Here is a 12,138-nt window from a genome sequence, read left to right as displayed (position 1 = left end):
TGCTTGGCAATGTGGCTCTGGGAAGGTTTACTCTGTCAGTGACTGATGATTTTGTTGTGTACACCAGGAGCAATGGACCATGCCCTACCAGCTTGCGAGGATGGCTTGGCACAGATGTCAAGACTGATGATGCGTGCCTGGTTTCATTGTTGGAGTTCTGAGTTTTGGGAGCTGTGGCTCATTGATAGCAGGATATGTCTACGTGACCAGCTCCCCGTAAAGGCCTTGGACTCTGGTACTTGCATGGGTTTACCTGGGCAGAGACCCTCCATATGTGACCCTGTAGTCTCTGCCTGAGAAAAAGCATGTTATAGGTGGGCTCCGAGGAGCAGGCATGACTCCTGGATCCTGCCAATATCTCATACATACCATTTCCTGCTGCTTTTGCTCTGCATCCTTTGCTGTAATACATCTTAGCCCTGAATACAACTCACCGTGGACTCTTGTCAGTCTTTCTAGCAAATCACTAGATTTAGTCTTTCTAGCAAATCCAACACATAAAAGGAAACAGCAAAGCCCAGTTCCTCTTTAGTCTGCTGGATGCTGCCCCAGCCGAGATCCAGGCCATCCACATTCTTGCCCCACCTGACTCCTTCCAGGTTTGAATGAGGGCTGTGAGAAAAAGGGTTAAAATAGTTACAGGCAAGCCAGGAGCTCGAGTTATAATTCCCAGAAAGGGAGGTTCTTCTTCAGCTCACAGCTCCAGGGTCCACCCACCTGCAAAATGTGTCAGGAAGCATGATGCCTGGGCAGAGGGGGTACAGAGGGTGAAGGTCCCTGGAGGGCAAATTTCAGGTTGATTGCCTTTTGGAATCTCTGGGATTTGTGGACCCAGGTTAATATACATAACCAGAGTTAAAGCCACAGGGCATCCTTGGACCTCGGTTACTTATTACTGGGTCAGCCAGGGAGGCACTTTGGGTCAAAGTATCCTCCAGCCCTGTAAACCCCTATCCATGTGTGCATATCTCTGTTCCACAGTCCAGAAGCACATTGCAAATCCATTCTCTCCCTCCTTTTATCTATCTATCATCTATCTATCTATCTATCTATCTATCTATCTATCTATCTATCTATCTACTTACCTACCTACCTACCTACCTATCTGTCTATCATCTATCATCTGTCTATCTATCATCTACCTAATCTATCCTCTGTCTTTAATATTTTTATATGTATACACTGAAGAAGTACATTGCAAATCCATTCTTTCAATTTTTCTCTATCATCTATCTGTCAATGAATCTATCTGTAAGATTTTATATGTATAAAGTGATGAGCACAATCAAAGACACAAACACCAATTAAATAATTAAAAAGTAAGATAATCAAACAATTACACATACACTTGCTATTCAAAGAAAGTCCCAGCATTTATTGTGCATTGAAAATGAATGGCTAATCCAGAACAGCCAAAACAATCTTGATAAAGAAGATCAAAGTATGAGGACTCACACTTCCCTGTGTCAAAACATACTACAAAGCAATGGTAATCAAGCCAGTGATACTTGCAGAGAATAAACATATAGAACCATAGAATAGGATTGAGAGTCCAGACATAATTCCATGTGTATATGATCAACTGATTTTCAAAAGAGTGCCAAGAACATTCAATGGGAGGAAGAATGTCTTCTCAACAAATGGTGTTGGGACAACTGAACGGCCACATGCAAAAGAATGAATTTTGACCCTTCCCTCACACCCATGCAAAAATTAACTTAAAATGGATCAAAGATCTACATGTAAAAACTGAAACCATAAAACTCTTAGAAGAAAACATATGGTAAAACCTTCATGATATTGGATTTGGCAATGGACTTTTAGATATGACACTGAAAGCACAAGCAACAAAAGAAAAAAATAAATTTCACTTCATCACAATGAAAAAGGACATCATCAAGAAGGTGAAAAGACAACCCACAGAAGGGGAGAAATATTTGCAAACCATATATCTAAGAAGAGTCTAATATCTAGAATATATAAAGAACTCTGACAACTCAACAACAAGACAAACAACCCAATTTAAAAATGGACAAAGGACTTGTCTAGACAATTTTCCCAAAGATGATATCCAAATGGCCAAACAAGCACACGAAAAGATGTGACTTAAACTCAAGTCAACCTTGTCAATAAATGGACAAAATTGACATCTTGTGCCTCTGGATGGGAAGCAGTGAGAAAGTAACTTCATGTGTATTCTTACCAAAAATCATAGGCCGAATCTAGTGATGCAGAAACCTCAGATAAACCCAAATTTCAGGGAATCTGGGTGAAGGGTATATGAGAGTTTTTTTATACTATTCTCTTACAACGCTTCAGTAGCAACTTATGAGGCCCCTTTCTCGCTGCAAATAACAACCAATCTACAGATAAGACAGATAAGGTGAGTTTTACTTGAGCCAAGCTGAGGACTAGCTTGGGAATGCGGTCTCCACAAAGGAAGAAAGCATTCTGGAGAAGCATGGTTTTCAGTACAGCTTTATACCTTTTTAAAACAAAAAACATACATTAAACATGCCCAGGATACATATTCATCAAAGTTTCAAGGAGACATTTAGTTACAGACTAGCAGGTCAACATGACCCTGACATCCAGGAAAGGAAACTTATCTTCAGGAGTACTGATACTGTCTTCATGAAGGGAAGTATGCATTCTTATCTTCACAGAGTGCATTCTTTTACTTTGAGATGAGATTTAATGCATCCTTATCTTTAATGGTTAAAGCAGATGTACAATATATATCTGACAGGCCATAAGTTAGGCTTCTTTAGTTCAGGCCAAATCAGGTTTAAACCAGAAGAGCTACCCCATATACTTCAATATGTGAAAATTTCTTATTACCTTCAAAAAAAAAAAGGCTAACAAAAGATGTCAGATTAAAGAAGACCAAAGAGAATAGGCAACTAAATCACAACTAAATCTGTGATCCTGGTTTGGATACTGGACTGGGAGACATCATAGAAACACCACTGGGACACTTACTTGGTAATTAGTAATAGTTTTCTATCCATGATGAATTTCCTGGCTCAGATAACTGCACTGTGTTTATATGAGAGAATGTCCTTGTTCTTAGGATATAAACATGGGAATATTTAGGGGTGAAGGGGCATGAAATCTGCAACTGACTCTTAAATGGACCAGGGAAAAAGTAATATGTGTACTTATCTAGAGAAAGAGGGATGATGTGGCAAAATAGGGCAAAATGTTCACAATGGGTGTATCCGAGTGAACGGTATATGGGAATTTTTTATATTATTCTCGCAACTCTTCTGTAAGTTTTCCAGTATTTAAAAATAAGAAGTTGAAATAAGTTAGTATATAACAAAATTAAGCAAAAATCTTATAATAAAAATATTTATAATACAAAGTTAGAAAAACAAAACAATCTCTGCCATAAAAACTTTAGGGACGAGATCACTCACCGTCCCCAGGAGGCGGTGCAGCCCCCAGCTGCCACGCAGCCCTGCGAGGGGGGCTGTGAATGGAGCAAACATCTGCTTGGCACCAACACCAACTGAGAGCCCCTGAGGCTGGAGTCTGCGCAGGGGTGGGGGGAGAGAGGAGCATTATTTCCTGGTAGAAGATGAAGAGGAGGAGAAAATCACTTCTGGGACTAAGTGAGCTTCTAGAAGAATCCAAGTGCCCAGAGGCTCTGCATGTGTCCTCAGTGGTAGAGGCCAGCTGGGACCTTTCCAAGCCTGCTCCTTCCTGCCCCAGGTGATCAGAGCCACATTGTCTCAGGTCAAGGTTAGGGATCGAGTGCCTACTGTGTGTAGGATGTGTAGGAGTGAGGAGGCCACCAGGGGAGGCATGTACATGTGTGTGTGCGTGTGTGTGTATGCATGTGTGCATGTGTGTGTGTGTGTGAGGTGGGGTAGGGGAAGCCAGCAGAGCTTTGCAGCAATGCCATGAGTTATTACTACTAAATCAGGGGTGGGGTACAAGCTCACTCCCCTGAAGAGCCCGTGTAATGGTAATTTCCATTTCAAAACACTGAGATGATGGTTAAAACTTCATAGGCGCTTCCTCTGTGTCAAGGAACAGTTGAACTATTTCACCCACATTCACTCCTAACCCTCTTAACAAACCCGGGGTAAGTATCACTATTGTCTCCTATTTTACAACAGAGAGGTTAAGTAACTGGTCCAAGGCCACACAGCCAGTGACAGCTGCAGCCGACACCTGAGGCTCTTGGTCAAAACTGAGGTTGCCTCCTAGCCGGTGAACACACATCTGGCTCTTTTTGATCCTGTCCTCTTGGGACATAAGTTGAGTCGCCTGCAGGAAGAAGCCCTAAGGAAATGCTAGGGGTGTTCTCATCATTCTGGGAGATAAGCCCACGGTTTTGCAACTCTAAGGCATGTTCCTACACAGAAGGAGTCATGGCCTCATCCCCACCTGGGCAGTGGGCTTCTCTTGTCATGGTTTATTGCTCAGTTATGAATAAATTGCTTAAACTTGGCATTTGTGATTCACACCAAATTGGATAAATTGGTCCAGCCAGTTAGCATTTTAGGAGTATCTCAAATGTTTAATTGTACTAGCTCAAGCTTTTGTGAACTCCCATAAAAAAAAAAAGTTGCCGCTAAACATGTTTTGAGCATCGTTTGGGAGGACATGTTACCCTGCCCACACCGCCCAAGGCCAGGGAGAGGAAAGATAGAGGAGGGAGCCACCTTCTGTCTCCCTCTGGAGGTCATTTAAAGGCAGTAGTCCTTTGGGGAAACGCTCTTGACCCCTTTCCTTGAGTTATTATGAAGAATTACAGCCACGCAATGAGCCTGCGTCCTGGTTCTTCATCTACCGGCCACCACAAGGGATCACAGTAGCCAAACAAGTTGAATCTGCACCATATTTTTTTTAGCATAAATAGCTACCTGTCCTTGGTCAATGGGCAAGTGACAATCTGGATGCCGAAATTCTTTAGAAAGAGTATGTTGTGTCTAGGAGCCAGTGAAAGAATCGCTCACCTACTGGCTTCTGGAGACGGAAGGTGGTCCATCCCAATGGTCACAAAGGTGCTCATCCAACTCAGGTGTTCTCAGACCCGGGGGCACAACAGCATTACCTGGGAACCCTGTAAAAAATACCAATGGTGCCCGACCCAACCAATTCAACCAGGCTCTGTGGGTGGGCCCTGGAACCTCTGTTCTCAACAAGCTCCAAGCAATGGAAATTGGAGAATGGATTTGAGTCAGAAATGCACAGAGGTGATGAAAGCCAGTGGTATTCTTGTCTTCTCTCATCCATCTATCAGGAAAGACTCCGGGACAACACAAGAAAGAGAGCACTGTCAGAAGCAGTTGGCCTTCTCTGATTGGTCCCCGTTTGCCCCCAGTATTACTACTAGGTCACCTAGTCCATAACACACTCATATGTCACCCATCTGTGGTGGTTTCTCATCCCCAGGGACAACGAGACAATCACAGATGGCCACAATGCTCCCTCCCATCCCTCATGCTCTTCTGCAGTGTGACCTCGTCGTCCCCTGTCAAGAAGCAGAGTCTCTTTCTCCACCCCCTGGACCCTGGGCTGCCTGTGGCTCACGTGTAATTAACAGGATGTGGCAGAAATGATGCTGCGTGATTTCTGAGGCTAGGTCAGAACAGCTCGGAAGCTTCTGCCCCGTTCTCTTGGGATGTTCCCTCTCGGGATGCTTCTGCTTGTCCCACCTGCCAGTTTGCGAGAAGCCTGAGCCACATGCAGGTGCTCCACACCCCGTCTCAGCTGACACCGCTTTCAGGTGCCGAGAGTAAGGAAGCCTCCAGACAATCCCAGCCCCAAGCCACTCACATCGTCCCAGCTGAGGCGTCAAACCGTCCTCTCTGCCCTGTCCAAATTCTTGACCCACAGAATCCCTGGGCATGATGAAATGGTTCTTGTTTTATGCCATTAAATACGGGATGCCTGTTACACAGCAAGGATAACTGGAACAGCAGGGCCTATCTGTGTCATGGGGATTGTTGGGGGATGGAGGCCTGGGGATGGGGACCCTTGGTGAGGCACGGCCCACCACCTCTCTTTGGTTAAGAGAGCAGGCTCTAGAGCTGTCTGGTTTCAAATCCAGTCTCTGCCACTTACCAGCTCTGTGACCTTGGGAAAGTTACTTAACCTCTCTGTGCCTCTCAGTTCTTCATCTGTGTAATGGAGATAATAATAGTACCCACAGGAGTGGGTTGTTGTGAGGATTAACTACGTTAACATATGAACAGCACCTGGATCACTGGAAGTTCCCTGTAAGTGTTTGTAATCATTTCCAGTTTGCACAAGCCTTGGGCCCCATTTGATCCCTAGAGGATTTAATTCTGGCCTAGGGGGCGCTTACACTGGGAAAACAATCCTATTTCTTTGTCTCAGAGCCTGATGGAGGAAGAAAGCCAGGCTGTCTGTCTCTCCTTGTCTGTGTGTTGGGAAGGTGGGGCATCAAGAAAGATGCTGTATGCCGACAGGAAGGAGTCGGAGGGCTCCTGGGAAGAGCGTGCTGGTGGGATTGAGAATGGAGTCAGGCAGAAGGAAGGCTGGTGAAGCTAGAGAGGAAAAGAGCCTGGCCTGGCCAGTGGGCTGGTGTTTTAGTCGGGGGAGTGTGTGGAGAGAGGGGAGGGGCCGACCCCAGGAAAAGACAGGAGGGGCCACTGGGGAAGCGAGCCAGGTTTAGACAAGGAAGGGCCTTGCAGGGCGGGCTAGATGCTGGGCTTGCACCCTGAGTTTATGAGGAGGGGATTTTAAGAGAAGCTGGGGCTGAGATCACGAGCAAAAGTCCATCTTAGGAGGGGTCTCTGGCAGCAGGGCGGAGGCCTGGGAGGGGCAGGGAACCAAGCAGAAACTGGACAACCGAGGCGATTCCCAAGAGCTTGGGGCCTTCCAGGTCTTCTGCCCACGCCCGGAGAAGTCTCTTCCACATCTCCCAAGACGGAGGGATCAAATACCCCTCTCTGTGCATAAATATACATGGATCCGGACTTGGTTGGTTCCCGGGTTATTTTTTCTCCCGGCCTCTCTTCCCGGGTCAGTGAGCCAGCTTCACTTTTCCCAGTTACCAAATAATAAGAGTGCCTTGTAGCCAGCTTCCATTTAAGGTCTGCTGCTGGCCGGCTGCAGTGGAGACCAGGCAAACCTTCTTCAGCCGTGTGAATGGTTGTCCCCAGGGGGGCTCTTATAACAGTTTTAAAGACCTTGAAATTACTTTGATGAAAGTGCTGCTTATGATAAACTCTATCGCGCTGGCAGATCTGTGCGTACCATCTGCCTTTGTTAAAGACAATGATTTGATGCTTTTCCTGTAAAGGATCCAGCTGCCCGGCTTGGCTTGGCCAAAAAAGAGATTTATGTTGTAATCACATTGGTTCCCAAATGGTTAAGCATCATTGTGCCAGTAGCTGGCACATAGTGGGTCCTTAATAAATTTGTGGGATGAAGGTGAATGAGTGACTGGATCAAAGGCACTGGCAGTTATGAGGACCTGATTCAAATCTTTCTAATTTCCATCTCCCAGCCTGGAGCAGCTGTGATTTCCAACGCCACCCACGCAGGGCGCAGGCTTGCTTAGTGCCAGGATTTTACAAATGGGAGGAAAAAGATCAGGACAGGGACAGGGTAATGCTGCCCACCCCCTTCAGCACGCAGACCTGCCTGTCCTGGCCAGTGTCTGCCCAGGTCCTCATCGCCATCGTTACAGGCAGCCCCCTGCCCCCTGGTCCCCGGTGTGGGCCAGGGGCTCTGGTGGTCTCAGAATGTGATTGCCGAATAACAGAGGAGACTCGTGCCGCTGGGAGCAGCACGTGAGCGGCAGATGTGGCCTCTCGGGAACAGTACCATGGGGGTTGACCTCACCCCATCCTTGGCCCCTTTCGCTGGCAGCTCCTGATACCAGATGGGCTGGGTGCTTGGCCCGATGGCTTGGACAGTTAAGCAGTTCAGCTCATCATTTTCCACCTCGGCATGTTCCAGGATCCGGCCTGCCGCTCACTTCTTGCAGTTTTCATTTGGGAATTCTACTGAGCCTCAAGGCCCCAATTCATCCTCTGAATGCTGCTCCCGTGGGAGAGTGGGCTGGCCGTGCTGGGCAGGCCACACGGAGCGTCCTCGGCAGCCCGGGGAGGACGCATCATCACGGTTATGCAAGCGATTCTTCACCACCTGCAGAAGCAGGGGACCCCAACAGGGGTCTCCCTGAGAAGTGAGATGCATATTTCAGTGTCCCTAACACTTAAACTGCTTTCAAACCCTGTGGCAAATTGTTTTGCATACATTCCTGTTAAAAAAACCACCTCAAACTCTGAGGGTTGATTTGAATTCTAGAAAAAGCTGAGTCATTCAGAGCTGAGTCTGGGGAATAAGGTGAGTGATCAAATTTGGATAAATAAGGCATTTTTAGGTGAAAGATGAGGACTACCTTTAGAGCAATCAAACTGATTTTCATATGTGACTCAGCCTGAGTTTTGTAAGCACCACATAGATGTCTCGGGCAAAGGCAGCTGTATTATTTAAAAGTATTTTTTCCCTGGGCCAGCCCAGTGGCATAGTGGTTGAGTTCGCACGCTCCGCTGTGGCGGCCCTGGGTTCGCAGGTTCGGATCCCGGGCGCACACCAGTGCACCGCTTGTCAAGCCATGCTGTGGTGGCATCCCATATAAAGTAGAGGAAGATGGGCATGGATGTTAGCCCAGGGCCAATCTTCCTCGGCAAAAAGAGGAGGATTGGCAACGGTTGTTCGCTCAGGGCTGATCTTCCTCACAAAAAAAAAAAGTGTTTTTTCCTGAGATAGCCCATGACGACCTTCAGAGATAGGCAAATTTAGGCCTGCTCATTTTTTTAAAAAGTCAGTCATATTCATTTATTGTCATAACAAGTACTGTTGAAAAAACAACTATGACTATACCAGAATCATCAAGGGAACGTCCCCCAAAAGCCATCCAAACATTCTGTAAAGATGTCCTTGCTTTAGAAAGTAATAGATTTTTTGTCTGTTTGCTGACCATTTCCCACTTGCTTTTCTTTCTGTCTTCACAACACTAACAGAGGCCCCTGAGTGATGGCGCTTCCAGCACACGATTAGCCCTAGTTTCTGTCATCTTTCAAAGGCATGGAGTTAGACTGTTTACCAGCCTTTCTCCTAGATGGCTGCACTGAGGTCATTCTGAGTTTCTACGGCAGATCCATTAGCAATCCACCCAACATCCCTCCCTCCCCTCTGCCTGGTTAGCAGAGAACCACCATTCGATCCAGCTAAATACATCCTCCTTGTAGCCAAAGGCCCACTGAATGAAAGCAGAAGTCACTGGGCTTCTGCAAAATCTTTGGCTTTCCTGACAAAAGGTACAGACACGGCTACGGCCTCATCTTCTCCCACTTCTTGCTGTTGTGAAGATAGACATGATGTCTGGAGCTGCAGTAGCCCTTTTGAAACCAAGAGGAAACAAGACTGAGGATAAAGAGCCAACCTGGCAAGGATGAGGATGCCCCTGGGTCCCTGATGGCATCGCCCAGCTGTGGAAGCAAGACCAGCAATCTCAGACTTCTGGGCTTCTCAGCATGCAGGGACCAGACCGTCTCTTACGACAGTCAGGCTCTCTGCTCCTAGCAGCAGACGCAGCCCGACCTAGCTCACAGGCCATTCCTTTACCCAGTAAACACATGGCAGGCACAGCTGTGCGGCAGGCAGGCATGGGTATCAGAAGCGTTTCCAAATCCCAGCTGAGTCTATTCATTTAGAGGAAGAGTAGGAGGAACCACAGATCTTCGAGGTTGATGATTCTTGTCTTGACAGAATTCTGGAATCAACAGTTCTAACATAATTTTTAGTTTCTTATTTAAAATGCACTAAAGCAGTTGTGTATTAATATGTTAAATTTGCAAATGACTCATGTGCATGGGAGGCCATAGTCTTCTCGTGGGCAGCAGGGGAGGGGCTCGAAGGCTTAAGCTTCCCTGCTCAGGGGAGGGGTGAGAGGACTCCACGATTAGCATGTGCCTGCATTGTGCCTGTGCCGTGCAAGAGACTCCACCTCCAACGCTTCACTCAATTCCCACACGTGCCTTGAAAAGGAGGTCTATTCTCTCTCTTATACATTTTGAACATGAGTCTCAGAGAGGTTGAATAATTTGCTCAAAGTCACACAGCTGGTGGAACAGATCTCTCCCACAGCCCCAAACCTGTGCCTCGTGCGTGACTAGATTTGAGTCACAACTTCCTGATGGAAAATCTGTCAGAGAGAGCCCGGTCCCAACCTCAGAAGCACATGATTTCTTTTTGAGGAGCAGGGGGAAAAATTCAGAACTTTAGAGGCTCCTGAATTCCTCCTCTGATGTATTAGCTTAAAGAAACCTCTGTGAGCTCTCCCTACATAGTAAAGGAATATGTAGGCAGCATGTGAATTAGGAGCTGTTGAAAGAGACATTAATAGATGGGAAATTTTTATCGTGATTAAACCGATGCTGTGTTCATGGGAGACAGCCTGAGGGCCCATCTGTTTACCTCTCCTCTCTCCTTGAGAGGATCTAACAGGATTATGATTAAGTAACCCCGAGGACAGTAACACCATAGTCCTTCTCATGTCAAATTCGTGGAAAGATAGCTCAAGGTCGGAGTCTTGAGCTGTGACCCAAAAGTCGTTTTAATTAGCTTCATTTCTACCAAAAAATCCTGGATGCTGGACTGTGGCCAAGTAGAAGAATTTAGGGTGTCTGCAGGACAGTGGCGAACAGATGAGAGCTGAGCAAGTCTAAACCGGCGTCTTCTTGTCGCTGTCTCAAATGGCACACTCCAGAGGAAGCGGCAGGAGAGAGACGAGATGGCTCCATTTGTGGGTTGAATTGTGTCCCCAAATTCCTACATGGAAGTCCTCACCCCTGGTTCCTCGGAATGTGGCCTTATCTGGAAATAGGGTTGTTGCAGATGTGACTAGTTAAGATGACCTCTTACTGGATTCGGGTGGGCCCCTCATCCAACAAGACTGGTGTCCTTAGGGAAGGGGAGATCTGGACACAGACATGCACACAGGGAGAGCATCATGTGAAGATGGAGATGAGACTGGGGTGAGGTGTCCGCAAGCCAAGGAACGTCAAAGGTGGCCAGCAAACCCCCAGAAGCCAGGAGAGAGGCCTGGAACAGATTCTTTCTCAGCCCCAGGAGGAACCAACCCCGGCGACACCTCCATCTTGGATTTCTGCCTCCGGAACTGTGAGACGAGAAATGTCTGTTGCTTAAGCCGCCCAGTCTGTGGTGCGTTGTTACGGCCCAAGCAGGCTAAGACACCCACAAGGAAGCAAATCTTGATAATTATAAAAGTCACGAAGCGTTTTCTAAGTTGGAGATACGTTTGCTTATTTCATTATGGGCTCTGCCTTCATGTGTGGAACAGTTACTGCGCTCTTGGTACAAGTCAGGCCCTGTGCCGAGCCCCTTAGGAAACTGATCACACCTTCCCTGCCCCTGAGATCCTTATTCTAGTGTGTCATTAAGGCCGTCTCCATACTGAGTGTAGGTGATTGTAGACGCGTCTATATATATCTGTGTGAGTGTGTGTGTGTGTATGCATATATGTGAGTATATGTATGTATATGTATGTATATATGCGTGTGAGTGTATATGTGGAGGAGTGTGTAGGTGGGAGCATATGAGTATATGTAGATGTATAAATATGTGTGTAAGTTTGTGTGTGTGTGTGCATGTATGTGAACTTGTAGGTGAGTGTGTGAGATGAGAATGGTGTGTGTGTGCCTATGTTTATATTTGTGTGTGAATATGTGTGTTATCATGTATATGTTTGTGTCTATGTGTGTGCACATGCATGTGAGTATGTGTGTGAGTAGGTGTGTTGTGTAAGTACATGTGTATATGTGTGTGAGAGCGTGCGTGGGAGTGAGCGACGCGGGTGGTCTCACAGTGAGTCTGTCAGGGGTTCTGTCCCCTGTCACTCTAGAAGTAGAGGCTGAATTCATCACGAGAGAAAAAGAACCCGCTGAAGGGTCTCTGGGCTACACTCGCACCGGGCAGGGGGGCTTCCTATTCCTGGAGAAGGTTGGGTCTGCAGAAGGACCGAGTGTTTTTTGAGCCCTCCGCAGCCGGATCCCTGGGGCCTCTGATGAGGGTGATCCTTGGGAGCGGACCCCCAGGACACGCACGTGAGGAGGGGAAGAG

The sequence above is a fragment of the Diceros bicornis genome, chromosome 20 (assembly GCF_020826845.1).
Source record: "Diceros bicornis minor isolate mBicDic1 chromosome 20, mDicBic1.mat.cur, whole genome shotgun sequence".
Classification (NCBI taxonomy): domain Eukaryota; kingdom Metazoa; phylum Chordata; class Mammalia; order Perissodactyla; family Rhinocerotidae; genus Diceros; species Diceros bicornis.
This window is presented reverse-complemented; position numbering follows the sequence as displayed.